Source organism: Cricetulus griseus, chromosome 8 (genome assembly GCF_003668045.3).
Source record: "Cricetulus griseus strain 17A/GY chromosome 8, alternate assembly CriGri-PICRH-1.0, whole genome shotgun sequence".
Classification (NCBI taxonomy): domain Eukaryota; kingdom Metazoa; phylum Chordata; class Mammalia; order Rodentia; family Cricetidae; genus Cricetulus; species Cricetulus griseus.
In genome coordinates, this window is record NC_048601.1 from 73,814,491 (window position 1) to 73,838,825 (window position 24,335).

General features: G+C 43.2%; 1 pseudogene; it reads left to right on the forward strand.

Annotated features, from left to right (window-relative positions):
- Positions 1-20,464: 20,464 nt before the first annotated feature.
- Positions 20,465-21,587, forward strand: LOC100768216 (annotated as a pseudogene).
- Positions 21,588-24,335: the final 2,748 nt, after the last annotated feature.

The window sequence follows — 24,335 nt, forward strand, 5'->3', positions numbered from 1 at the left end:
ATGAATAAAAGAATATTTACCACTCAATACCCAACCCACAGCAGCCCTGTTTTTCTCATGTGGAATCAAGACCAGGCTTTAGCAGTCCCACTGTTTCATCAGGCAGCACAGGCCTCTCCAAGTTGCCATGGTAACAGAATACTCTCATCTCCATTTTTTTCCCTAACTATTCAAAAGAATGAAATGCCATGCCACTAGTCTCTCTCCCATTTTTCAGTCGAATTGCTTTGGAAGCTGCACATCCTGAGGAGCAGGCTGAAGGTCCCCGAAGTTGAAAACCTTTTTGTGGTTAACCCTGGGCAGCAATCTATCTTTCCTCTGCTGAAGCAGTGTACGAGAAGTTGACTTGAGCACACTGGGCTCCCCATCCATTGTGTCTTTAGAGTGGTCTGTGCTTTCTTGATAAGGAATAAGGACCACAGTTTTCATACCAAACTAATTCCATCCCTGTGCCATATCACCTTGCTCAATAAAAGCCCTCAAAGAAAACCAAAGCACTAATTATGAATCAGAGGTGAAAGGGATCCTTGGTGGTGTTGAGTCACTTTGACCCAGTCAGATGCTTGTGACTAAATTAACATAGCCAAAATTTTGTGAGTGAAAAAACAAAAAGTATCACACAGGCAGATACTGTAAGGAAAATGGTAGGTGGGGGAATACAGTCAATTCTCTTTTAGTTTGAGAAAATCTTCAAAGTTTTGTCATTTAGCATCTACATTGACTCCACCCCCACCAAGGCTCAAGGAACATCACAGAAGAAGGGGGTAGAAAGGGTGTAAGAACCAGAGAATGGGGAGAAGTCCTGTGAAAAGCTAACCTCTGGGCCTGGCAGGGCTGTTGTACACATAATCTCACCCCTGCCAGAGCCCTGTTCAAGACCAAGCCAGTTAAAAATGCCACCGTGGGGGGAACAATGCAGATCTCCTGAGGCCTTACTCCTAGCTAAGGAGCTGTCAGTAGTTGATAGATGCTGGAGGAAGGAGAGTCCATTTTCTTCAGGAGTGTGGACACTGGTATATTTCCCATACCCAAGGACTGGCTACATTGCTGTGCCCATATGAGCAACACTAATTGGACTCAGTGGTTTAAACAAACAAATAAGTAAATAAACATATATAAAGATGGATTTGAGAGGTGGCTGTGGTTAGGAGTGCTTCCAGCTCTTCTGGAGGACCAGAGTTTGGTTCCCAGTAATCATGTTAGGGAGCTCACAGATCCTTGTAACTGCAGCTTGAGGGAATCTGATAGATGGTCTCTTCTGAATTCCATGGGCACCTTCGCTCATGTACACACACACACACACACACACACACACACACACACAGACACACACTTCTTAAACTATTATTATGAAAAAGGACAGAGATGAGAGAGAAGTCCTATGAGGAGTTGAATATGATCAAGATACATTACACACCTGCATGAAATTTTCAAAGATTTTTTTAATAAAGTCTGTCATTCAGATCATCTGTACCAGGGGTTGTCATACTTAATTAAGCCTGCATCAGACTGCATGAATACGAGCTCCTCTCCCAGCACCTTTGACTCTGGATTAGGGTCTGGAATGGGAGCAAGGCCTTTCTAATAAATTCTCAGGTGATGTCGATGCCAGGAGATCTGCATCCAGAACCACTTAATCATCCCCAAAGCTAGTTAGCTTGCATACTTCTCAAGTATATCTGTGGTTAGCCCATTAAAAGTGATGCCTGGCAGGAGCTGAAGAGATGGCTCCGTGGTTGAGAGCAATTGCTGCTCTTTCAGGGAACCTGAGCTTGGCTCCCAGTGCCTACAATGGGCAGCTTACAACTTCCTATAGCTCCAGCTACAGTAAGTAGATCCAAGTCTCTTCTCCGGGCCCCATGGCACTGCATTCATAAGCACAAACGCACAGAATCACACAGATACACATACTTGCTTAAAATACACTTAAATTTAAAAAAAAAATCTGGGAAAAGAAATCTCAAGGTACTTGATAGACAGAAGACACTGGTTCCACACTGCATCCACACTGTCCTTCTCTCCCCACCACCCTGGTAATGTGTCCTCCGTTCTACTGTAAGCACTGGGGCTCATGATGTTTTTAATAACTGGCTCAAGCTGGGCAAAGCATCTGTGCTGGCTACTTTTACATCAGCATGACACAACTATAGTCATTTGAGCAGAGGGGACCTCAACTGAGAAAATGCCTCCATAAGACTGAGCTGTAGGCAAGCCTGTAGGGCATTTTCTTAATTAGTGATTGATGGGGAGGACCCAGAACAGAACATTGTGGGTGGGGACATTCCTGGACTGGTGATCCTGGGTTCTATAAGAAGGCAGGCTGAGTAAGCCATGAGGCATGCTCTGAACCACCTTATCCTTTTTTTAACTATTTAGATAACACAGTGTCTTGTGTATTCTAGGTTGACCTCAATTTCACTAAGTAGTTGAGGATGACCTTGAACTTCTGGTTCTCCTGCCTCCACCTCTTGACTGCTGGGATTATAAGTATGTACCACCAAGCCTTATTTACAGGGTGCCGGGAATCAAACCCACCGAATAAGACCCGGGCTTCATGTATGTTCAGCATGCACTCTCCTGAGCTACATACCAAGCCCTGCTTCTGGTTATCTTTGGCCTTTCTAGCTTAATATAAAAATCCCTGTAAGATTCATCTCCCAAAATTTCCCAAGTGAAGCCCTGAGTAATGTTTCCAGCCACAAACTGGAAAATTGGCTGTTTCTGGATGTGACTAGACACAGAAGGGAGGAATCTTTTGAGCTGCTGGTGCTTATTTAGCCAAGAAGAAAATAAATGTAGAAAAGAAAAGGCAAGACTGGGTAGCTAAACAGTTACTGCTTGTCTGCTTGACAGGGAGACAAGGCCACATTTTCCATAGCATTTCTAACTTTATGTGTTTTGTAGATATTACTTCTTTGGTTAATTTTTCTCATTTATCTGCTGGTTGGTCAGCTGGTTGGTTTTCTTTTGAAGGAGAGTCTCATGTATCCCAGGCTGGCCTTGAACTCACTAGGTAGGGGAGCATGACCTTGAACTCCTGATCCTCTGACCTCCACCTCCTAAGAGTTTATTAAGCTGGTACCACCACACCCAGCTATCTCTTTGTATCCATCTAGCAGACATGTCGTTTCATTCATGTAATTGCTATTATCTCTACTATTATTTCTGCTTTATGAAGGCCAAGATCAAGGCCATAAATTGCTGTAACCCTATGACCAAAAGCAACTAGGGGAGGGAAGGGTTTATTTGGCTTACATTCCTGAATCACAGTGCATTGAGGGAAGCTGTATTTAATCAATGTTCTCTAGAGAAACAGAACTAATAGAATGGGATATATTAGAATGATGTACAGGCTTACAGGCTGTGGTCCAACTAGTCTAACAAAGTCTGTCTCCCAGTGGAAAGTCCAAGAATCCAGTAGTTGTTCAGTCCATGGGACTGGACATCTCAGCTGATCTTCAGTATGCATTGGAATCTCAAAGAATCAAGTTCTAATGCCAGTGAGGCAAGAACGATGGGCAGGCAGAAAAGAGCAAAAGCCACTTTCTTCCTTAGTCTTTATAAAGACAGCCGTGAGAAGGTGTGGCCCAGATTTAGGGTGGGCCTTCTGACCTCAAGTGATCTGAATTAAAAGAGGATCTTCCTACCTCAAATGGTCTGATTAACTAAAAGTCCCTCATAGGTGTGTCCAGGGAATTGGGTTTTTAGTTCATTACAGAGGTAGTCAAGTTAACAATGAAGAACAACCATCACAGATGTAGTCATCTAAACTTCCTTGTGAAAAGCAATTAAAGGAAGGCTCAGGCAACAAAGAAAACGGTCAATAACCAAAAGCTTATACAATGTAACTCAAGAAAGAGGCGGGGTTCCAACTCCAGCACATGGAAGAACTGGGAAAACTCCAGCACACAGAAGAACTGGGAGGCTACAGCCATGTGGTCTCGGCTTTAGAGTCAAGAAGGATACAGGAGAGGAAGGTGTGTGGACTCTTCCTCTGTGGTTAAGGAAAGCTGATGCGGCCAGATGTGTGTCGCGGGAATTCCTGCATGAAGGGCAGGAGAGGCTATTGTGAGACGCTATGAAGGCGAAGCCTGGATTGTGTTGGACATGCCTAGATATTGTAGATGCCAGAGTCATGGGATACCTGCAAGGAAAGCTGAAGACTTTCTATCTTTTCTTCCTCCCTTCCTTCCTTCTCTTCCTTCGCTTCCTTCTTTCCTTCCTTCCTTCTCTGTGGAAGGAAACCAAGAGCTAGGTGTGTTGCAGTCAACAAAAACTGAAAGTGTGGAGCATATGAAGAGTCATCTAAGCCCTTGGACATGGGCACAGAGATACAGATTTTGGAGTCAGCGTTGCTGGGTTTTGTTTTTGTTTGATCCAATATTTTCTCACTAGGCTCCCTTTCCTCCCTGTACCTTTCTGTACCATTGTGTGTTGGAGTATGTGATCTGCTTTTGTATTTTGATTTTGCAGAGGGTTACAGTGAAGAGATTGCTTTGAGTCTCAGGAGAGACTGGACTTTTAAACAGTGTTGACATAGAAAGACAATGGAGATTTTCGAAGTTGGATTAAATTCATTTTGGATTATGATATGGCTACAAACCTATGGGGGCCAGGGAGTGGCAAGTGATGGTTTGAATGAGAACGGCCCAATAGGTTTGTGTATTCAAATGCTTAGTTACCAGGAAGCAGGACTATTTGAGAAGGATTAGGAAGTGTGGCTTTGTTGGAAGGAATGTCACTAGAGGTGTGTGTTGAAGTTTTAAAAGCCCACTCCAGGCCCAGTCTCTCTCTCTCTCTCTCTCTGTGTGTGTGTGTGTGTGTGTGTGTGTGTATCTCGGGGGTTGCTGCCTGGGGATCAGGATGTAAAGGTCTCAGTTACTGCTCTAGCTCCATGCCTGTCTGCTTCTTACCATAATGATGATGGACGAACCCTCTAAAACTATAAGTAAGCCCCCAATTAAATGTTCCTTTTATCTTAGTTACCTTGGTCATGGTATCTCTTTTTAGAACTGTAAATAACACAGAAGTTGGTACCAGGGACTGGAGTATTGCTGGGACAGGCCTGATCATGCTGTTGTTTGGAGAAATATGGAAGATTTGGGGACTTAGGACTAGAAAAGCAGTTGAATGCTTTAAGCAGGGCTTGATGGGCCATTATAGTAGGGACATGGTGAGGGTGATATGAGCTATGGGGAGCGAGCTCAAGAGGTTTCAGAGTTGAAGAATATTAGCAAATTCCCTAGAGTCTATCCTGGTAGATAATATTTTTTTTAAGTATGTGGCTGCATTCACCCTTGTCCAAAAAACATTCTGGAGTCTAAATTGAAGAGTTTTGGATTAATGGCATTGGCAGAGATTTCAAGACAGCCTAGTATTGACTATGTCACGTAACTGTTGGTGATTGCTCTCATGAATATCTATAATAAAAAGGAGCAAGCTAGGCAATGAGAAATATAAAATGTACAGTTTGAGGATAAAAGGAGCACTGAGAAATGTAATGTTGTAAAGGGACCAGCTCCCCATTTCAGCAGCCATGACAGTAACACGTGCTCGCCATGACCTTGTCCTAGTCACTAGAAGTCAGATGCCTGCCTCGTGGCAAGGAACCAATCAGAAGTTAGCTGGCAGCGCTATGCTTTACAGCTCTGGGTGTGCTTTACGGACAAATGCACAGCAATGACGCACAGAGCATAGCAACCACCTTGGGAAGGCCTATGGGCCATAACAGCCAGTTGGCCAATCAACAAAGGGCAAGCCCTCCAAGCCTGGAGGCACAACAATCCTGAGCCTGTGCGGACTCCTAGATACTCCCCTTATGCTGCCCTACAAGATATCTATGCAGCCGGTTCAAGCTGTCTTTGCTAGCCATCCACCAAGGCTGGTGGGTTATGAATGCCCAGCCTTAGTTGGCTTGTTTCTAGCCTACATTTTTTGTCTTAAATTAACCTGTCTACTTTTTGCCTCTGGGCTTTTATCTCTTTTACTTTTGTATCCCTTTTCTTTCCTTCTTACTCTGTGTCTGGCTGGGTGGCTGGTGGCTAGGAGACTGGCCCCTGAAGTCCTCCTCTCCTTGTTCTCTCATCATTCTTCTCTTTCCTCATTTCTTCTTCTATTTATAGTTCTGCCTGCCAGCCCCACCTATCCTTGCTACTGCCTCGATATTGGCTGGTTCAGCGCTTTATTAGACCATCAGGTATTTTAGACAGGCAAAGAATCACAGCTTCACAAATGCAGCATAAACAAAAGTCACACACCTTAAAATAATATTCCCCAACATTTTCCCCTTTTTGTCTAAATAAAAAGAAATGAAAGGTTTTAACTTTAGCATAATAAGACTGTACATAATAAGAACAATTATCAAGTAAAGATTACATTCAAAATGTAATGAATTCCAGTTCTTTTGTGTCTGGAAAATTAAAAGGAAATACTCTATAATCTATCTTATCTTAGTAAATCCATTTTTTTTTTTTTACTTAACTTACTTTCTATCATATCTAAGGAAAACTGCAACTATTGAAGGAACCAGCTTCCCTTTTGGCAGCCATAACAGCCGAACACGTGCTTGCCATAAACCTGCCTTGGTCACTTAGAGGTCAGATGCCTGTCTCATGACAAGGAACCCATCAGAAGTTAGTCACTAGAAAGTCAGATGCCTGCCTCGTGACAAGGAACCAATCAGAAGTTAGCTGGTGGCGCTATGCTTTATGACTCTGGGTGTGCTTTACGGACAAGCACACAGCAATGACGTAGAGAGCATAGCAACCACCCTGGGAGGGCCTATGGGCCATAACAACCAGTTGACCAATCAACACAGGGCAAGCCCTCCAAGCCTGGAGGCACACCAATCCTGAGCCTGTGCGCCCCTAGACACTCCCCTTACGCTGTCCTATAAGATCTTAAGCAGCAGCTTTGAACTGTCTTTTGCTAGCCGACCGCCATGGCGGGTGGGTAAAAGACCCAAGCTAACATGGGGTTAGCTCGTGAAATTACAATAAAGCCCCGTGCAGTTTGCAGCAAGCTCTTGAATCCGCCTGGTGATTGGGGTGACCGAGAACATGGCCTGGGACCCCGGATACTTGAGTTTTCGGGGGTCTAACACTATACCTATCTAGCCTTCAACTCCATCAAAGGCACCAGAAGGATATAATATTATTTAAGTACATGAAAAGTGTGTTGCTAACAACTTACAAAAACTCTAGAAATAACAGAGACATCTGACTGCCTGGAAGTCACCCAAAGTTCCTCTGCAATGTTGAGGCATCTAGTAGTATCTGGCAGACTTTTCAGTGAAGCAGTGTCATGGCCGGGCATGTCTCAGTCCCAAACCACAGAAGCCACGAGGTCCGGCCTGAATTGGGGGGGGGGGGGGGGGGGGGTGGACTTGGAAATTCCAAACAACCCAAGGGTGATAAAGACCAGACACAGGCATCTTGTCATCTTTAGAGACTCTCAGTTCCAGGCTGCAAAACTGGAGTCTCTCCTTTATCAGCATCTTCCTGGCTGCTTTCTAATTGTTCTTCCCTGACCCTGAGACCATTTCTCTTCCATCTCCCTTGGTACTATCAGCAGATCCAGCTCCACATTCTCTACCCCGGTAGACCTCTCTGAAGACACCTCCTCACCATGTGTCCTCACTCGTCATGTAAGACCTCTCCCTCTGCCCTGGTGCAGGCCTATTCAAATGCTTAGTTCAGTAGAGATGCAAAACTAGGGGACATTCTCCACTGAGGCTATGCCATTCAACAGCAAATCAGCTAACATCTGCAATACAATGGAGACCAGAGCTCTGGAGGTTTGGACCCCGAAAAATTCTTTAATGGAATAAGTTCCGGGCTCCTGACAGAGCAGGAAATTTGAAAAACTGTCCCACCTTTACTGGCAGGTTGTCAGTCACTTTTCATTATTCCCTACCAAATTCTGACAGTTTCTTACGTGAAGCAAGAACCCTGAAGGACTATCCTGCCTTGTTTTGGCAAAGTTGAGTAGTCACTTTCCTGTGGGTCTTGCATGTCCAGTCTGCACAGCACACTGTAAACAGTCAAGGGTAGGAACAACTTCTTTGCCCAGTGGCTAACCTTGCCACAATGAAAGCACATTCCATAAGAGGTTTTTCGATGCCCATCATCTCTTTTTTGAAGCAAATGGTGTCTCATTGTCGTGAAAAATCTTTAAATTAACAAAACATTTTATGTGCCATATTCTGTTAAAGGGACCAGCTTCCCTTTTGGCAGCCATAAAGGCCGAACACGTGCTTCTATGACCTTATCCTAGAAACTAGAAAGTCAGATGCCTGCCTCGTGACAAGGAAACAATCAGAAGTTAGCTGGTGGCACTATGCTTTACGACCCTGGGTGTGCTTTACAAACAAGCGCACAGCAATGACGTAGAGAGCATAGCAACCACCCTGGGAGGGCCTATGGGCCATAACAACCAGTTGACCAATCAACACAGGGCAAGCCCTCCAAGCCTGGAGGCACACCAATCGTGAGCCTGTGCGTACCCCTAGACACTCCCCTTACGCTGTCCTATAAGATCTTAAGCAGCAGCTTTGAACTGTCTTTTGCTAGCCGACCGCCATGGCGGGTGGGTAAAAGACCCAAGCTAACATGGGGTGAGCTCGTTAAATTACAATAAAGCCTCGTGCAGTTTGCAGCAAGCTCTCGAATCTGCCTGGTGATTGGGGTGACCGCAAACGTGGCCTGGGACCCCGGATACTTGAGTTTTCGGGGGTCTAACACTGTAAGTCTTTGAAAGGTTTGAAGACCATCTATCTATCTAAAATATATTGAAAGACCCTCAGATCGAGGAGTCTCCACAAATCAGATGGTCCCCCCAAAAACACTCAATGTCCAGTCCAGCTGATGTAAAAACAAGAGGTAAGTTTATTGTGGGATGTTTGCGAAAACGGGCCTCCCAGTCCGACAGACAAAGGAAGCCCTGTTCCTCAAAAGCAGGCTTCTTTTATAGGAGAAAACCATAGGCTTTTAGGGGTTTGGGTACGTGACCAGAGTCACAGGTCCTTTGGAGATCTCTTATCTTTGGGGCTGGATGGTCTCCTGACTCAGTGGGATAGTCTGTTCTTATCTTCATGACCCCAGGGCAGGGTGGCCCTCTGGGAATTCTTGGTATTTAGTTAGGTTGTCTTGTGGCCTTGTAAGGGAGTTATTGCTGCCAGCTAGGAAATTCCAGAGACTCGGGTCATTGTGACCTTGGTTAGGTTTCTAAGTCAAGTCTCCCTGTTCTTAGGGTGAGAGGTTTGTTTTTTTCTAAGTCTCCTTATTTTATTTCTTTGTTAATTCTTAAGTCCTTCAATATCTCCATATGATCTGGAAAACATACCTAGCATATATACAAATTTGATTGGTTTGGATGACTAACTACTGACCTGTGTTTCTTGATTATCCTAAATAGTTCATAATAATGACAACTTTTAAAAACTAGAATTTAACCTTACATTTTTAAATGAACTGCCTAGGTTCGATGCCTTAAACAAGAACAGAAACATATATACAAGGTTCAGAACAAAAATAACCTTAAATTGTTATCAATATACAAAAATTCTTTAAACAAGAGTAGAAACATATATACAGTGGGTTGTAACAAAATTTACCTTAAATTTCTATCTATATACTAAAGTCATTTAAACAAGAGAAAAACATTATAGAATGTAACAAAATTGACTTTGAGTTTGTATCCATATACCAAAATTCATGCCAATGCAAAATGTCTGAGATTAATAGTTGCCTTATCCTATGTTCATATATTCCCCTAAATTATAACAAACATCCATAACCCACAAAATAATCAAAAGCCTCCCACACCGTTTATTGGGAATGTGGGTATGATGTTCTGTAGACTGTTTCCTAGTGAATGAGGGTGAAGGCACCTTTAGGGTCTCAGAACATTTGAGATAATGGCCAAGTCCTGGGAAGAGCAGCTATAATCTTTGTTGATAGATATCACCTGTCAAGTTTCAGGATATCTTCCCTTACCAAACCAGATCCATCTCAACCTGGAACAAAGCCACAGCCTCTTATTTCCTGTGGAAACAAAAGCAAAACCACTTCTCCAAAGCATTTTTTTATTTCCATTTAACAAATTTACATTTTTTGACTTTTTAAAGTTAAGGCATTCTTAAAATATTTAGACTAGTTTATTTTCATTGTCCCTCTTTCAATTCCAGGTCTCTTAGCAGCTGTCCTTTGCTTTTCAGCAATCAAAAAATTCAAAATCAATACAAAGCATACAGGATCCAGACTCCCTGTGTATTTCCCATCTTTTCATGCCTTTTTTCTTTTATATTACTTTTACTCTCTCTTTAAAGACTTTATTTATTTATTTATTTATTTATTTATTTATTTATTTATTGGTTTTCGAGACAGGGTTTCTCTGTGTAGCTTTGGAGCCTATCCTGGCACTCGCTCTGGAGACCAGGCTGGCCTCAAACTCACAGAGATCTGCCTGCCTCTGCCTCCCAAGTGCTGGGATTAAAGGCGTACGTCAACAACGCCCAGCTTATTTTATTATTTTTAAACAATTTATTTCTTTCTGTAATTGCCCATAACCTTTTTCTTTCTTTCTTAAGCCTACACACATTGTAAAGCATGCTGGAACCTATTTAGAGGTTTTGTTTTGTTTTTTGTTTTTTTTTTTTTTCCATCTGGGCCTCTTTTACTGCATATCTCTAGTCTTTTTTGACCACACGAGCAAACTTTAAACTGTTAAGTTACCACACCTGGGTCCTCCTCAAGTGCAGCTCTATCAGCTGATTCTACCCACTCTCAGGTCAGGTGGTGAAAGCCAGGCCCGAAGCTTGCAGCCAGGTTGGAGGTTCATGACCTAGAACTGCATTAGACCTTCCTAACTATGGAAACCCTCACCTGGATTGACACAAGTGCTTTTATATTTAGCTTGGCAGATCTCTGTGAGTTCAAGGCCAGCCTGGTCTCCACAGTGAGTTCCAAGACAGCCAGGACTATTTCACAGAAAAACCCTGTCTTGAAAAACCAAAAGAAAAAAATGTTGAAATTTGCAGGTAAATGCATGGAGTTAGAAAAAAAATAATCCTGAGTGAGGTAACCCAGAACTTTAAAGACAAAAATGGTACCTATACACTTATATGTGGATGTTATCTGTTAGAACATTGATAAGCAGGTTATAATTCATATAGCCAAGGAGGTTTTGGTATTGAGTAAGGGATTAGGGATGAGGGATGGACCTTCCTAAGAAGAGGAAATAAAATAGATAGTTATGATGGAGTGGGGGACTGTAGTGCAAAGATGAATGAGTGGGGAAGAGGGGGTGGGAGAGAGAATACAAAAAGGGACAGCTAAACCTGAGGGCCATTTGAGAGGTCGTATGGGAACCTAATACCATGAAAGCTTTCTAAAATATATACATATGTGAAGTTGACCTACATGAAATCTCCAAATAATAGAAATGGCAGAGCTCCAGCAGGACACTGTTCATCACCAAATGAGGTTTTCAATACTGAGAATGGTTTGTATCTAATCAGGCATTGGCCACAAGGGTCCTATGGGAATCCTCAAACAACCCAGGCTATTGCTAAGGCTATTGGTTGTTCTCCACAAACTGATGGTAAGGCCCTATTGCTGAAGACAACACCTACACAATTGTCTTAGTGTTTTGTATTGCTATGAAAAGACACCATGAACACAACAGCTCTTATAAAGAAAACATTTAATTGTGATGGCTTGCTTGTGGTTTCAGAGGTTCAGTCCATCATCTTGACGGGGAGATGGCGGCGTGCAGGCAGACATGGTGCTGGAGCTGGGAGTGCTACATCTTGCAGGCAGCAGGAAGTTGACTGACTGTCTCACTAAATGAAGCTTGAGAAAAAAGACCTCAAAACCTACTCCCACCGTGACAAACTTCCTCCAACAAGGCCACACCTCCTAACAGTGCCACTCCCTTTGGCGGCCATTGTCTTTCAAACCACTACAACAATTCATTGAATATGGAGTAGTTGGACTGGTGCCTACATAGAGCCTTCACCTATACTGAATAGTGTTCAGGATACTAGAAGGTGCTTTGCATGCTACCAAAGGAGAACGTCAACCCAGCTACAAACCTTTAGATCTAGAATGACTTGCCTGTAAGATATGCTGATGCAATCGTGGCACAAAGCTAGTGGGAGTAGCCAACCAAGATCTGAACTGATTTAAGGCCCACTCCACAAGATGGAATCCATACCTGACACTGATTGAGTAGCCAAGAACCTGAGACTACATAGGCCACAGACCTGGAGGAAAACCAAATACGGCTATTCTGCTAAAGGAATGTAGCAATGAAATGACTCCTATAACATTCTGCTATACTCATAGATCAGTACCTTACTCGGCCATCATCAGAGAAGCTTCTTCCTTCAGTAGATGAGAATAAGTACAGAGACCCACAGCCAGGTAATGTGCAGGGAGTGAGAGACCTTGGAACACTCAGCCCTGGAGAAAAGCCCAGCTTTTCTCTGTCTAGCCAGGTCCCACTTGACCAGTTTCTCTCTGCCCAACAGGTCCCCACAACCACTTATAAGAAAACCACTTGGAGACTTAATATATATTTATAATTGCTTGGCCAATGGCTTAGGCTTATTACTGGCTAGTGCTCTCTCTGGGTGTCTCTGTCTTTGTCTGTCTCTCTCTCTCTCTCTCTCTCTCTCTCTCTCTCTCTCTCTCTCTCTCTCTTATAAATTAACCCATTTCTACTAATCTGTGTATCAGCACATGGCTACGGCTTACCAGTGATGATGCCCTGGAATCTTGCCTCCCTGGTGGCTACATGGTGTCTCCTCGACTCTGCCTTCTCTCTATATATCAGTTTGGATTTCCCACCTAGCTTTACTCTGCTTAGCCATTGGCCAAAACAGTTTTATTCATCAGCCAATAAAAGCAACACATATTCACAGCATGCAGAGGGACATCCCACATCACAGCCCTACATGGGATGTCTCCAGTAACTTCTTCCCTCCGGGCATCAGGGAAGCATACATAAGAAGAGACAGAAAGATTGTAAGAGCCAGAAGGGACGGAAGACATAAAGAAAATAAGTCCTTCTAATCACAGCAAGACTGATGCATATATGAACTCACAGAGATTGAAGCAGTGTGCACAGGTCTCCATTGGATGAGATCCTAAAGCTGAGAGGAGAAGTGGACACAAGCCCCCATCCCTAGTCCAGAAGGTAGCTCCAATTAATAATTATTTGCAAAGAAAACTTTGTTTTCTCCAAGGGAGTCTCACTGGAGACACAAACCATCTAAAGAGTAAGGCCCCATGCCCAGAAGGAGACAAAACAAGCTCAGTGGCCTCTTTGGAGGTTCTTTGTTGCATAAGGTTGTATCAGACCTAACAGGTCCTTTGTGTATATATTATGGCTTCCATTTTTGTGTTTTTATGGAATTCTTGCGTGTGCAAACCTGTGCATCTCTGCATCCACGTGTTCCTCTTACTTTTTCTTTGGCTCTTTTCCTGTTTGTTTTGTACTATTCCAACTTGTTTGTTTTATTTTGTTTTATTCTATTTTGTTTTGTTATTATTCCTTAGATGCCTGCTTGTTTCTAATGAGAGACAGAAATGGTGTGGATCTGGATGGGAGGGGAGGAACTGAGTGGAGTTGGGAGAGGAGAAACTAACTGGAATATATTGTATGGGAAAAAAATCTATTTTCAATTTTTTTAAAAAAGTGCAAACTTAGGACATTCTTGGCATAATGGTGCTAAGCAAACTGAGGTGACTGCCAGCAGCATCTGGCAGGGGAAGCGGGGGAGGGCTACACTTCCCTCCCGCTCTTGTTAGGGGTGTGAGACAAGAAGGTCAAAGGCAAGTTACCTCTGCAAGTTACCTCTGTCACTTGCAGCAGGTCTTCCTCTCATTTCAAATCTGAAACCCGAGTAGCCACCCCACTTCTCTCTGCTCCTGTTCGTGGTCTTCAAGAGGTTTCTCTGTCCAATGTTATTAGAAGTATCTTATTTGCCTTTTGTTTTTTTAACTTCTTATCAAGAGGAAACGATGGCCAGTGTGAGATACGTAAGAAGACAGACACGTGTCAAGAGAGTAACACAAAGTATTGTGTATTAGAACTAGTGCCAGGATAAATCGATAGAACTAGAAAAAAATCACCCTGAGTGAAGCAACCCAGACCCAGAAAGACAAACGTGGTATGTACTCACTTATAAGCCGATATTAGCTGTTAAACAAATGATATTCATGCTGCAATCCACAGTCTGAGAAAGGCTAAATAACAAATAGGGCTCTGGTGGGGGGTGGGGTGGGAAGGACGACATGGGTCTCCTTAGAAGGGGAAGTAGAATAGATTTTGCAGGAGGAGATGACCTAGAACTGCATTAGACCTTCCTAACTATGGAAACCCTCACCTGGGTTGACACAAGTGCTTTTATATTTAGCTTGGCAGATCTCTGTGAGTTCAAGGCCAGCCTGGTCTCCACAGTGATGGAGCAGATGGAGATGGGAACAGGGAGGATCAATGCAGGGGCAGGGATGGAGGGAGAGAATCCAGAGATGGATGACTAGAATTGGAGGGCATTTAAGGGGTGATGTTGAAACCTAGTGTAGTAGAAACTCCCAGGAATCTACAAGGGTGCCCTAGTAATAGACTCCTAGTAATGGAGGTATCATACAGAGCCTGAACCAGCCATCCAGGCAAGGCTTCCAGTGGTGGGGCAGGGACACAAATCCAGCCACAAAACCTTCGACCTGCATTCTATTCAGCCTGCAAGATGTGTGGGGCAGTGGAGGCGCAGAAGTTGTTGGGGTGGCCAACCAATGACTGGTTAACTGGAGGGCCATGAAATGAGAGGGAGCTCATGCTGGATCCTATCTGGATGAGCAGGAACATGAGGCTGGATAGCCTAGGATAGAGGAGGACAAGACCAATAAAATGATTCCTAATGATATTCTGATAAATTGGTACCTAACCCAATCCTCTTCAGAGAGGACTACCCCAGCTGCTAATGTGAGCAGATATAAAGACCCACAACCAAACATGAGAAAGAGAGAGAGAGAGAGACCAAATTGGAGATCTCCATGGCCCTCCCCTAGGAGCATGGGAAACCCTGTGGAAGAGAGGGATGAAGAATTGTAGGAGATGGGAGTGGTTGAGAACGCCAGAAGAACAAGGCCCACAGAATCAACTAAGCTGGGCTCACATGGGCTCACAGAGACTGCAGCAGCAATACCAGAGCCTGAATGGGTCTGTGTTAGGTCCTCTACCTATTTGTTATGACTGCTAGCTTGCTTTTTTTGCTTTTGGGATGCTTGGGAACCTTTTGCCTGCTTTTGGGACCCTTTTTCCTCCTACTGGGTTGGCTTGTCCAGCCTTGATATGAGAGTTTATGTCTAGTCCTATTGTATCTTGTTATGCTGTGGTCAGCTGATATCCCTAGGAGGCCTGCTCTTTTCTGAGGGGAAACAGAGGAGGGGTGGATGGGGAAGGGGCCCTGGGAGGGGTGGAAGGAGGAAACTGAGGTTGGGATGTATTGAAAACAAAAACAGAAAAAAGAAATTTTTTTAAAAAATAAGTGCCAGAGAAAGTGTCTAGGAGAATAAACCATAAAGACACTGTTATGCTTCCCAGGGAAAATTGTCTGAAGCAGCAGTTGGGTAAGAAGATGAAATGGAAATATTTGGATATGTTGTGTTAAAACTGCCTGCATTCCTCTGTAATGTTGATTTCTTGTCCTCCCCAGTTGTGAGAAATGAATTTAGGGTGTCCCACTAGACAAACACTTTCCTACTGAGCTATGTTCCCAACCCTCATCTATGAGTTTTGATCTAGAAAAAAAATTAGTAGTGGCCTGTAGTTCAAGCAAATATATCCTATTGCATGTTTCAAAACGAGCTTGGAAAAATAAATGAAAAGCAAAAACAAGCAGTTTTGATTTACTAAACATTTATTCATCTACTTTTTAAAGAAAGAAACAATGTATAGAAATGAACTCTAAGAGAAAGTGAGGGACCTGAAGAAGAAAATTTACTTGCCATTTTGTTACTTCTTACATATTTTTAATCATTTTAATAATGTCATGTGTTACTTTTGTAATCAAACTAAATCTAGTTAACATATTTTAAGATCTGAGTGAGATTTAAGCCCATCAAGTTCAAAGACTTTGCTAACTTAATAGTTAATTAAAATGCCACAAAGTTACAAAGCATATTAGATGGAATGATTTCATTCACAAGCACAACTAAAGGAATAAAATCCAAGGCACAGGGAAAATGCACAAGAAGCAAACTTTAAAATTCTACTGAGGAACATAAAAGAATAATTGGATAAATGGAAGAGCAGACCCCATTCTTGGGAAACTCAATAATTTTAAATTGTCGATTCTCCCTAAATTAAACTATAAATTTAATGCTGTCTCAATAAAAATGACAACAGAGCAGAGGGATGTGGAAAACTGTTCATAAAGCCCATACCAAAAAAAAATGAAACATGGAAAACTCTTTTGTGTAAATATGCATGGGGTGGGATGCGCACAGAGGCTAGAAGCTGACCTCAGTTGGCTTCCTCAGTCACTTTTCATCTTCTTTTTCAAGACAGGGTCTTAAACTGAACCTGGAGCTAAAATGGCTGGCCACCAAGTTCCAGGGAAAGACTGGTCTCTGCATCCCCTTGCTGGGGTTACAAATGTGTGCTGCTGCTCCTGGATTTTTACATGGGTGCTGGGGATCCAAACTCAGGTGCTTGCTTACACTTTGCCCACTGAGCCAACTCCCTAGCTCCAGGAAAACTTTTAATGCCACAGAAAGCAGCACTTTCATACCACACATAGTGGCTGGCCTCAAAGTGTGTGTGTGTGTGTATGTGTACAGTGTTCCTAGTGTTCATAGAGGCCTGAGTATCACCTTGCTAGTTGTTCTTCTGGTACCATCCACTTTACTTTTTAAGATTCATTTGCATTATTTGTAATTATGCATATCCATGTGTATGGGGGGGTGTTGCACACATGAGTGCAGGTGCTTGTGGTATTAGATGTCTTGGAGCTTGAGTTACAAGCAACTGTGAGCCATCTGACATAAATACTGAAAATGGAACTTGAGTCCTTGGCAAGAGCAGTATGTCCTCTTAACTACTGAGCCACCTTTCAGCCCCATGCTACCCCTTTCTGAGACAGGGTCTCTCACTGGTCTGGAGCTAGCCAAGCAGGCTGAGTAAGCCCCTGAAATCCTCCTGTCTCCACCTCCCAAGTTCTGGGATTACAAGTGAAAACCAACATGCCTGGCTTTTTTCATGTGGGCTCTGGGGATCAAGCTCAAGACCCTGCTCTTTCAAAACAAGCAACTTACTGATTGATCCTCAGTCCGTTAAATATATATATGTGTATATATATATATATTTGTATGTGTGTATGTAAGATATATTAAATAATATATATGACATATATATGTATATGTGTATATGTAATATATTAACAACATATATGACATATATATGTATGTGTGTATATGTAATATATTAAATCATATATATGTGTGTGTATATATATATATTTAATGGACTGAGGTCAATTAGTGAGAGAGCACAGTTTCTAAACTTAACCCTCCACTTGTCTCACACCAGACCTTAGGGGGAGCCCCAATGCTGGAATCACAAAGTAGATAGACCCATTGCTACTCTGGGTTGTGAAAACAGCTGTGTGAAGAGAGACACATCACATATCTATGAGGGAAGCCCTATGATGAGGAGACACACGGGCATGGGGGCCTATGACACAGCCACCCTCCTCTAAGGGGGGACAGAGAGAGTGCCTGTGTGTCAGACTAAAGCTTGAGATACACAAGATGGCAGGTGGGGAAGGGATGAGACAGAGCATATGCTAGGCAGGGCTGCCTTCTGGCTAGACCAGAGCGCCCTCAAGGAAAGAGTGGCTGGAGCAAGGGGGGCGGTGAGAGCAGTGTTAGCATAGAAAGGCTGATGGGGAGGTCTATCAGCTATATTAGCATAGAAAGGAGGACTAGATCCCCTACAACACCTGGACAATCTTACTAGGCAATGTCAGTACTATCTGAATCTCATAGCAGCCACAGGACATCAAGCAAAGACGGCTTTTGACTTGTCCCATGGAATAAGCAATCAGTCACCAGCATGTTCTCCAGATTACATTCAGTCTCCTGCAACTGCCAAATCCTCTTTTTACCTTTTACAACAGTGGGTAATGTGTTCCTGGGGATTGGTGAAGGGGGACCATCCATCCATCTGTCCTCAGCTTTTGACTGCTGGCTCTCAATAGAGGCATGCCCACTACACTCACCCCCAAGGCAAACGATATACTGCTGTGGAATCACCCTCTTGTACGCTGTAAAGATTTGCCGCTCAAATTGGTTTAATAAAACACTGATTGGCCAGTAGCCAGGAAGGAAGTGTAGGTGGGACAGCCAAACTAAGGATGATGGGAAGAAGAAAGCTGGAGTCAGGAGTCACCAGCCAGACGCAGAGGGAGTAGGAGATGATCCTGCCATGCTAATAAAGGTACCGCCACATGGCAGAGTGTAAATAAGGAATATGGGTTAATTTAAAATGTACGATCTAGTTAGTAATAAGCCTGAGCTATTGACCAAGCATTTATAAGTAATATTCAGCTTCAAGTCAATTATTTGGGAAGTGACCACTGGGTAAATGGGAACAGGCAATTGGGAGAGAAATGTCCGAATGCATACAGTGTTCCAACATGGGGCCAAAATTTCCATGTAAAACCTGACAAAAGCTTTAAAAAGTAGGATTTTAAACACAAAAGAATAGATTCAAGTATGGCTTCTTGGCAGCAGCATTTTCTCAGGTGGACTCTGTTTGCTGATGGCGAGGCTCGGCTTTCTGACTCAGTGTTTGTGGCAAAAACCTTGCAGCTCTTTTCAGAGGTCCTGCTATCACTTAAATGGGGTTTATGAGCAGCGAGCAGCATGCTACTTGGTGGCAGCATGGACCCAGAAACTTCCCAGAGTTGGGGTGGTAAACATGGCTCCCAGATCTGGCAGGAAACATGCTTGGACATGAAACTAGACCCTCGGGGAACCGAGCGGGAGGAGCCAGCCGCCAACACGCTGTGATCTAAGTTATACAGTAGTTTTTTGTTATTGTTTTGATTTGCTTTTGGGGGGGGGTTGCTCAGGCATACAGAAAAGGTTACAAATATGCAGTTAAGGACAGATTCAGACAAAAGAAGAGACTCTAAAAATGGTCACGGTGTGTTTGAAAATGTGCATAGAAAGAGAAGAAAAAGAGTATATATAGTCTTAGATTTAAAAATATAGTTTAAAAATAATAAAGTCCTTAAAAGGGAAATAAAGTAACATAAAGGAAATAAGCCATGGAAAATACATAGAGAGTCTGGATTATGTATATTATTGTATTGTCTTTAAATTTTTTGGCTGCTAAGAGACCTTGGATTATGGAAACTTTTAGATTCAACCAATCCATATATTTTTAAAATATCTTGTCTTCAAATTTTAAGTCAAAAGGTGTGTTACTTTGGGGGAGAGGTTTTTCCACAGGAAAAAAAAAGACTGTGGATTCATTCAGAGTTAAAAATGATCAGGTTTGATAAAGAAAGACCACCCCCCAAATCCTAACAGCAGACATAAAAAAATAAACCTAAAAGAACTGCAAGACATGTGATATATATTTTACCTGCTCAAACATATAACAAAAAATTGTCTTTGCCTAACTTGTGTACAATGAACAGTCTAGACTTGTATTTATGTAGATATGCATATTACTTTTTAAATTTTATGTATTTTCAGAATGAGGGGAACAGACACCAATGAAAACAAATGGCCTAGGTGATCCAGAATTCCAAAATGCCTCTGTTGCAATTTCCTAGGAGTTTTCCATCTAGAACAGCTTCAAGGCTGCTATTGATCCAGCCACACAGAATACTCCAGTCAGGACTTGACCATAATCCTAAATTTTCTCAGGGTCCCCCAAAGATTACTAGTGCCCCCAATCAAGAAGAAATAGTTTAGAGAACTATGTCCACATTTCAAAAAAAAATGGATTATGGATATTTGCCTTTGTTTGGGGGACTGGTTACAAATTCTATTAGTCATAGTAAAAAAAGGGGGAGGGGCTAAACATAGGAGTTAAATTCAGAGATCTCTTTCTAAAAGAAGAAAGAGGGATATAATATAGAAATGATGAGGAAAGGGCAGTTTGTTGAATCTACTTTAATCCAAAGGACAACTGTTAATCTCAAAATATTTTTCATTGGTATGGATTTTAGTTTATTGATACAAATTTAAAGTTAATTTTGTTATACTGTATGTATATTTCTACTCTTGTTTGGGGTATTGTGCGTATGCAGCTCATTTAAAAATGTAACCTATAAGTAAAAAATACAAATTAATAGTGATATACAGCATTGGGACACTTGCCTATGATGGCACCAGCTGGGCCAGCCTCCCCTCTGGTCTGAAGTTGGGCCTGGACCCACATGGAGCCAGAAGATAGGTGGCAGGCTGCACACCAGTCTCCCACAGATAATGAGACATCAACATCAATGTTGCATATATCGGTGCCTTCTGGACACAATGGAGTTCAGCAGCCACTGGCCACTCAACACTTACCAAATATGTCCAGGCCTTACATGTTATCCAGGCTGAACAGAGTGAAGGGGAGTCATGGATCATTATGCCACTACCTGAGCCTGGTGCGAGGTACTCCTCCCAACTAACTCTACACCTTCCCAGATGTGTTGTCAGCTACCATCCAACCACCAACCAGGGAGGATGATGGACACAAGATCCCACATGATGCCCTTAGAGAGTCCAGGTACTCTGGGAGTGACCATAGCCTTCACTGAGAATCTGATGCTTCACAGTGGCCTGCCAGGCTCAGCTTCCAATGGGGTCCCAGGAATGGCCCACAGCAGTGCCCCACCACTGCCTTATTCTGTCCCCTCAACACTACCTGCTACCACAAGAATATTGTTGGTTCCAGGCACGCCTTCTGCTGGGACCCACGCCATGCCTCCCTCCATGGTTCAGATGTTGCACTTAAATCACTGCAACTTTGGGATGCCCCCAGCTAGGCTCCAGCCATTGCCAACTTTAGAATCCCAGGACTCACTTGTGACCCAGTCAAATGGCCAGGAAGAACCTTTTGAACATGAGCAGCCTACACCTGCTCCACAGGGGACAGAGAACCCCAGTGTTCCAGGAAGGGCACCTGGGAAGCCATCTCCAGTTTCAAGGCCTTACTTACCTCTGCTTGTACAGCAACTGTGGAAAAGCTTATACCAAGCGCTCTCACCTCGGGAGTCATCAATGCAAACACACAGGCGAGAAGCCCTTCCTCTGTGAGTGGGAGGGCTGTACATGGTCTTTCTTCCATTCTGATGAGCTTGGACAACAGAGACTGATCCACACCAAAGATCGACCTCATAAATGCAAAGTGTGTGGCCAACAGTTCATGAGATCCAATCATCTCATACAACACCAAAAACTCATCAGCGCATGCCAAGAGTTCCCAATGCCTCAGGCCAACAGTGGGCAGACATATGGACAGATAGCTGGTCCTCTTGCTCCTGGTCAGGGACTTTAGCTCCCTTTCCTGGATTCTTTAACCCAAAACTCTGTTGCCCAAGACCAGGTCATCTCTGGGGCAGGTGAAAATTCAGATGGAGACAGGAAGTGGTGAGGAAGCCCACATGAAGCTCTGACACCATCGTGGATTCTTCAAAATCTGGTGCCCTCACCTTCCAGGGATTACTGGTTTCTGCCATTTAGCCAGATGAGAAGATGGAACCATAGACTGGACTTAATTAGAAAGCTCTTCTCCTATCAATCCCCAGAAGGAAACTCTCATGCCTGTTCCATGAAAGCCATGTTTTCTCCCTGGGTCTTCCACATTTTCCAGGGCCAGGCCATGGGAAAGATATCTCAGTGCTAGAAGGTACTGGACACATCGATGCACTACGTCAGACTCTCTCTCTGGCCTTCACCATCCATATGCCTAGAGTTTCTCTTCCCAAATCTTCTCTGGAATGCCCCACTACAGGTCATGACATCTGGCATTCTATGGGGCCACCCAAACCAAGCCTGGTGAGGAAACTAATACTAACAGGGGAAAGAAACTTCAGTGAAGCGGGGATAGGAGACAGGCAGGCAGTGATTCTCCTAACCTCTATCCCCATGAATTGCAGCAAGGCATTGTTCATCCCCGGTAGCACAGTGTGGGGAGACCTCCCAAGCATCCCGAAGACACACCCTTCAAGGTTGGTCATGAAGCAGTGCCCATCATGGAAATGTGTTGCCTTGGGCCACTTCACACTCTTTCCCATTTCACTCTGAGTTCTCCCTCCCATACCTTGGCTTTGAGTGTCCCAGTAAAAGCAGTGTTTAGACTAAAAAAAATAGTGATATATAATACTCAAACTTATAGTCATGTTAGGTATATTTTCAAGGTCATATACAGAGCTATTCAGATAGATGGTCTTCAAACACTTCAAAGACCAACAGAATATAGCATTTAATACATTTAATAACCTAAGGCTCTTCATGACAGTGAGGCATGTCTGCTCCTAGAAGCACCAATCTACTTCAGAGAGGATGATGGGCTTCGAAGAAAATCCGTATGGAGTTTGTTTTCTTTTTGGCAACAGCTAGTCATGGGGGCAAAGAAATTGCCCTTGCCTCAATTGCTGACAGTTACAGTCCAAACTGGACTAGTGGGACACAAGAAAGGCGATAGCTGAGCTTTGCCAAAACAACATAGAACAGCTCTTCAAAATTCTCTGCTTCACAGGAAAGTCTGTCAGATACACAAGACCTTTAGGCCAGAGTTGGATGCCCCTATGTTGCAGAGGAATTTTGGGTGACTGTTCAGACAGCTTGAGGTCCCTGTCATTAGGTAACATTTCACCCTTCTGGGGTCTTTGATGGAGTTGAAGACTCTATAGCTATAGTTTTCTTTATGATAAAAGATAAATTAGGTACAAAGATAATTTGGACTCACAAAGCTAAGATAGATAATAGAGTATTTTCCCTAATTTTGCCAAATACAAATAGGCTGGATATTATAGCAGTAATTCTTACTTGATAACTTTTTATTGTATATAATCTTACTATGTTAAAACCATCCTTTTTAATTAGACAAAAAGGGGGAAATGCTGTGGAATAATCCTCCTGTACACTGTAAAGATTTGTTACTTGAATTGGTTTAATGAAATGCTGATTGGCTAGTAGCCAGGCAGCAAGTATAGGCAGGACAACCAAAACTAAGGATGATGGGAAAGAAAAGGGTGGAGTCAGGAGTTGCCAGCCAGACAGAGAGATCAGGAGATGAACAACATGTCATGCTGATAAAGGTACCACCATGTTGCAGAGTGTAAATAAAGAATATGGGTTAACTTAAAGAACTAGTTAGTAATAAGCCTGAGCTATTGGCCAAGCATTTATAAGTAATATTCAGCCTCTGAGATGGTTATTTGGAACCAGGCAGTCAGGAAAGAAATGTCTTCCTACAATAAATTATTTTTCTAAATTGCTATATAAAACTATGAGAATCAGCTAGGCATGGTGATGCACACCTTAAATGTCAGTAAACAGGCAGAAGCAGGCAGAGCTCTGTGAATCCAATGTCAGCCTAGCCTACATGTTGAGTTCCAGGCTAGCCAGGGCTACATAGTGAGAACCTGTCTCAAATATACAAATTAAGAGAATCAAATGTTAGAGAACTACAGTCCTTTCAAAAAGCCTAGTGCAGGAGTGGGAAAGCAGCACTGTCAGTAACGTGCTCGAAACACAGTGTAGATTGAACCTTAGTTCAGCCCCAAAACCCCACATACAAAAAGCCAGCACAAAGCCTGTAATCTCAGAGGTGGAGAGGCAGAGACAGGGGATGGTGTAGCTTGTTGGCCCACCAGCCTAGTCTACTTAGCCAGTCCCAGGCCAATAAGAGATCTTGTCTCAAAAAGAAAGCTCTTGAAGAATGACACCCAAGATTGTCCTTTGGCTTCCACAAGTACTTGCTCTCTCTCTCTCTCTCTCTCTCTCTCTCTCTCTCTCTCTCTCTCTCACACACACACACACACACACACACACACAAAGTTTTACTGAAGAGCCTTTGTTAAATTCTACTAGGACTGGACTATTGAGACATTCCAGGCTCTGCTGGGCCATGAGAACCCACGGGGTCTTGCTGTACACAGATAGCAAAATTTTCTCTCACCTGCTGACATAGTAGCTTTCTTGGTCCTATCCCCAGTGTCACCCCAGTGAAGGGCTGTTTCTTGCCTTATGTCAAGTATCTCTGTTGTTAAGTCTCTCTCTCTCTCTCTATCTCCCTCTAGCACTCCCTCCCTC